Source organism: Anarrhichthys ocellatus, unplaced genomic scaffold (genome assembly GCF_004355925.1).
Source record: "Anarrhichthys ocellatus isolate YVR2014 unplaced genomic scaffold, GSC_Weel_1.0 scaffold12, whole genome shotgun sequence".
Classification (NCBI taxonomy): Eukaryota; Metazoa; Chordata; class Actinopteri; order Perciformes; family Anarhichadidae; genus Anarrhichthys; species Anarrhichthys ocellatus.
The window spans coordinates 2,297,887-2,303,952 of NW_022280042.1; positions in this window are offsets into that span (position 1 = coordinate 2,297,887).

Consider the following 6,066-nt stretch of genomic DNA (forward strand, 5'->3'; position numbering starts at 1 on the left):
TCAAGCATTCCTTACATCTGCTCGAGACAAGGTGGGAATTATTATTCAATCAAAGTCACTGTAATCTGTTCACTTTTGAGTGAACTATCAGGTGGACTGCCATGCAGTTATCTGTCCAATGCTTTAGATTTGTTGCAATTTGGTCAGAAACCACTGGCAGTCCTATAAGCTGCAATTCTGCTTTGTGTTCAGGGCTAGTTAGCAAATGTTAGCATACTACAATACGATGCTAAGTTGGTGAACATGGTCAACATTATACCTGTTAAACATCAGCATCAGACGCTAGCATAGCTGTTATTCCCATTGTTTCCGGTCTTTGCGCTAAGCTAGGTTAGCTTCACATTTAGCGCACAGACATGACAGAACCGATCTTCTCATCTAACACTCCACAGACGGCAGCGTCTATTCATTGTTTGTACCATATGGTTTACACACACATTTATACACATAGTTTGGTCCGGTCTCTATTGATATGAGGTATCGTAGAGCTCTGGGTGAACACAGACGGCTACAGTATTTATTTCCTGATTCAACAACGGCAGGAAGTCAGTGATGACAGGAGGAGCATCTCAACGCTGATAGGCTATCGCGCTGGGGCACAACGCGAATATTTCGCCTAAGTTGAAAAATTTCAATTTACGCGTTTAGGGTGATTTGGCGTTTGACGCGAATTTGCGCCAATCGCGCCGCGCCATCGCAAATTCGCGTCACTCCAGTCTCATCGCGTCTGTGCATAGACATTGTATGGAATCTACTCGCGCAAATAATTCGCGCCGCGTTTGGTGTGAACGCACCATAACATGTTTAAAAGTGAAACATAAAAACGGTAAAAAAACAATCAAATCAACAATCAAATCAAAAGCCAAAGTGAGATATCCCTTTTAAACACTCAGGGGTTGTTAGTAGTCGCTGCTTCATTACTGAGCCACAGCCACACGTTTAGTTACATTAACAAAGCTCATATTCCAGATGGGGTTGAAACAACGGCCAAATACAAAACTTACTTACTGTACAGCGTTGTAAGCAAAGTCCCCAACCAGCTTATGCTGCCAATTCACTCAGGCAAATTATCAATAATGTCTCTATGTGCTGTGATTTAATATCAACATTGGCTTTAGCAGCTAATTATGAAATAGGAATAAAACAAACACTTTTAAATAAGCATTATTGCATGAAAATGGGAAATTAGGATTAAGCCGTACTTTGTTGAGGCTGAGAAATGGCCTCAGTACCTGAGGTAATAAGCATTTTGATGCAGAACAGAAGATTCTATATTGAGCTCGGCATGAAGTTAATGGGACGATAGCGAAAAGAGAAACAGGGAAATGTATTATGTTTGTTCTCAGTGTAAAATCGGGTTGAGTCCATGTTCCAACCACACTGGTGATGGATGAGGTGGAGGGGAACGTCCAGCAGCTCGGAGCCAACAAGTCCGGACTTTGGCCGGACGGGCCGACGGCGAGCGAGCTGCATCGCTCCTCCTCTGCCAAGCGACCCGCAACTCCTCCAAGCTAACTCGGAGCCGTCGGCATTCAACGTGAAAAATACATCACGGCCTCATCGATTGAAATGCAGGAGTTTACGACCATAAATATCAGCGTTCGCTTTCAAACGAAGGGGCGCATCGGCGGCGAGCGTACTTTGAGAGCGGTCACGATTCGAGGCTTAAATCACGAGCCGTCGGCTCTGGAGTGCAGCGTCTTCATTGAGTCTGCGTTTAGAAAAAGATTAAGTTGTTGCCAAAGCTGTTCAGCTGGCACTGAAATAGCGTTTTTAGGTCACGGCGGGAGCAAGAGTTGAAAAGTTGATTTTTAGCTTAACGCACCCTCAGATCGCATCTATTCTCTGTCTCAGAAATCTATTAGTTCTGGGTCATACGAGGGTAAAGATGTGATTTGCTGTTACTGGTGTGAATAAAGCTTGAGACGCCCAGCGCATATGAATCCCAACCCCCCCCGCCTTCCTCAAAGAAAAGCTCTTTGGCTCAGACTATATGTCCATCACTGAGAATTATGCGAGCACCAGTTGGCTTCTTCCTCCGTCAATGTGTCACTCTTCCTCGCCGCTTTTCAATCCGTCCCCATTCTCTTTCTTCGCGGCACAAAAGGATCTATAGCCGGCCGTCTGAGCGGCAGAAAGGACCGTAATGTTTTCAGGAAGCCGGTGACGCCTCGGCCATACCGCGGGGCCAATAGCGGTGCTGCTGTCGGGCCCCAACGTGAGCGGACTTGAGAGCAGCGTTTGATGGCCGAGCTCGGCTGCGGAGTCCAGAGTCAGCCGGGCCCGAGACAAGGCTGTGGATTAACAATGTAACAGAAGCACACTGAGCTGTTACTGTGTAATGTACACGTTGGTTTTTGATTATATCTGTATGCTGGCTTTAACCCTTTGAATACAGAGCAGAAACAGCCCGGAGGAATATATATATATTATATATATATATATATTGCTGTTCACAGATAGACAGTGTCGATGTCAGACACTGTATTATGCGATGGATGTATTTTGAGATTTGTCCAGCAGCGTTCCAAACACGCTTTGGGTGATGTTAACAAAATATTATGTTGCCATGGCAGATTTCCTTGAACACTACATTATGCTGTCTTAAATTATGCATATTAGATAGTACTCATAAATGCTGCATACTGGGACTTAAAATAAAGTGTTACCCCTGTATTTGTTTACAGTTTGGCGAATTGTCACAGCAACCACAGATGTACAGCAATCACCTGGATTACTTGAAATTCTTTAAAAGTCTAACTTTGACGATGATGATGCAGAATTTAAGGCTTTTATATGGTTTTCTAGCAGATTTAGGGAGAGTTTTCAGACCACTCAGGAGTTACTAGCCGGAGATTAACGTTTATAAAGTTGGCAAAAACAAAAATCCTCTTCTGGGAAATCCAAAACGCCATGAAACATTTCCAATCGGCATGATTAAAAGTAACACCTCGCACGAGCAGTTACAGCAGCAGCGGGCGAAAATCCTCCTTGTTGTGACAGCTCGTCACACTCGAGGTGACATCCCATGTTGCTTTGTGAGTTCTGATTTCTGCAGGCAGCAAGGTGGAGGAAGTGGAGGAAGTGACCCGAAATACAAAATTTCAAAATCAAGATTGTGTGGCTTTTATTCCAGAAGACTGAGAAGTTCCAACAGCTGGACGCAGACGACATCGCGGCGACGCCTCGCCAGATGAGCACCTGCCATCCACGCGGTGCGGGAGGCTGATTGGAGCCAAAGGTCACGGGAGTCTGGTCCCCCGGAGCCTTCATCGACACTCCACCTTGAGGCAAGTTCTTCATGAAAGAATAACAATAAAAAGAATTGTTTGTCCGATTAAATCTATGCTTTGAAAGCAGCAGCAATACTCACAGTGAGTCACCGAAGCAGGACTTAAAGTCAAAAGCTTCTGTGCACTACGACATTTGTTCTGCAATAGTTGAGCATTGAGAGTCCAGGCAGACAACAGCAAACATAAACAGACTCCCACACGACCTCTTCACTTGCACAATTAAAACTATTTGGCTCAACAAGTTCATTAAACTGCGTGGGCGTTTTTTTTATTATTTTTGCATTACATTGTCCCTTGTTCTCATTCAGGTTTCACCTTTTTTTGTTCTCATTTTTAAACCCTTTGTGTCGAAATGTACATCACAAAAACGATTGAGCTGTTCTAATGCACTCGGCATTGCAGCTGCAGGCGTTGCATAAATGCAGCACTGGCTTCTGGCTTTGCACAGGGAAGAGAAGAAGCCAGTCTTCGAAATGTAGCCGAGTAAAAATGAAAAGATTGCTGACATTGAGTCATTTAAGATTGGGAGATGAGTGTGTCACAGGACTTGCAGCAGCAGACAAGGGCCAGAGAACAACCTCTGCTGCAACAAACTATAAAATGGAACAAGGATCAATAGATGTTGTAATAAAGTGACGGTACACAGGATTCATTAACTCAAAAAAGAGCGACTCTTTTAACAAGCAGCAGCGAGTGCTTTGTGTGCTTTTCGCCCCAGGTTTTGCCTGGCAACATGTGGGCTGCTGGAACTTCTCGGTGGAGGTTTGTTGGTTGTGCGTGCAGCCCGAAAGAAGGGCTGCAGGCACTACTCGGGGCTGAAAAAACCCTTTCACTGGAGCACCACCGGTAGCTCACCTGTTAGAGCATGCGGCCCCGTGTGTATGAGGGAGTCCTTACCGCAGGGGCCCGGGCCCTTTGCGGCATGCCATCAAAACTATCTCTATCAACAAAGCAGAAATGCCAAAAAATATCTTTAAAAAAACCCTTGTCTGCACATTTTTTAGGGGTTATTAATACATTTGCTATAATTAAGTACAATATAAAGTTTAGATATGCCATGATATGATAAGGAAGTGATTAAATATATGGGACGAGATGCAACCTTTGTGAAAACATTTTCTCACTCTTTTTGTTTACATTTGTTCATGATCTTTTCATTTATAAATTGGCTTCACAAAGCCATTTGTGTCGGCTGTTTCAATACGAGCTCTACAAATGAACCATAAATCATCCTTCCGACCTTTAGTAATGATGACAATGGTGGTTAACAGATACACGTTATGAATTAGCGGCGCTGATGCTATAAATGGACACAGCCGTGCGCTGTGGTCGGGCGGAGAACGTTGGAGAACATTGCACTCCTTCTCATCTAAAGGTCTAATGAGATATAGATAGATATACGGGCGTTGAAGGGCGTCTCTACATCCATTTATAAGCTACCTGTGGGAGAAACGAGGCTCGTACACGCATTTACAGAGCTTTCACTTTATTTTTCCTTCTGGCTGAAGTTCACTGTGTCCCCCATCTGAAACTAGACTTCTTGGTGCCCGTTAACGCCACCGCTACGGCCTCGAGGAGGGCACAGAATGTTACCACATGATCTGAGAACATCTAGAAATGCAAATTCCTGTATAATCGGCCTCGACCGACAGCAGAGGGCCACGGCGTGCTGCCGGAGCTGAAGAGCAGTCGAACCCTGTCGTGTCCACCCACACACACACACACACACACTCCCACACACATGGCATCAGAGAGCGGTCGGCAAATTAAAACAAACCACATGTGATGGATAACCCCTTTGTTACGTCTTATTATCCGCGTCTCCAAAATCTAGAGCAGCGACGAGCTCGCTCCCCTCTCTCTCTCGCCTCGGTTTGTTATTGACCCACTTTGCAGCGGCCGTGTGAAGTTTGGCTGCCTGTCATCGTTGGATGAGGGAGGGAAGGGGAGGAAGGTGGTGGTGGTGGTGGTGGTTGGGGGCCAAATGATGTGGCGGAGAGAAAAGTTGTGTTGTATAAGGAGCGCGAGGCGGAGACTTCAGTGACAGCGGCGTGCTCCTTCCACTGAATCTTTTGATTTTTGAGCGGTAATGAGTTCAGAGCCAAAAGCTGCGAGCCTGCTCCAGAAATGGTTTCCAAGCCCCACCATCTCTCTCTCCATGCCCTCTGTTGTTCCTCATAAACTGCCATTTACAGAGCTGAAATGCCAGCATCTGCTCACTTTGGAACCCTCCTCCACACTTATCTCATAATTTTCTGTCTGTAAACAGGGGGGGCGGGGAGAAAGAGGGAGACCCGCAGTGATAGAAGGAAGGAAAAGGGATGTGTATCATAGCAACTGGTGTCTACACCGTGCTCAAGGCTAAATGTGATGTTGATTATTATTGTCCTCAAAATACAGGATCATTGACCTCATAATGTGTGACAAGTATGGTACACGGCAATGTTCTTTACTCAGTTTTTGTTTTCGAGGTAAATTAAAGAACTCTTTGGAATGCACAAGGTTCAGTAAATGTTTAATTGCTTGCTTCAGTTGAATCTTGAAGCTGATCTTAACTTTTTATTTTATCAATAAGGGATAACTACTTATTTTCAGGGTTGCAAGAAGTAACAAACCCAACATTCTGCAGTACACACTGCTCTATGGAGGGTTTTAGCATCGTTTAACCTGCGACTACAATGTTTGCTTTCCTGGTCTAGTCCCACTTCCCAGGGTTGCTTCCAGCAGCTGTTTCCAGCAGAATAATCTCCACTGCACACTACCTGCTCAGCGC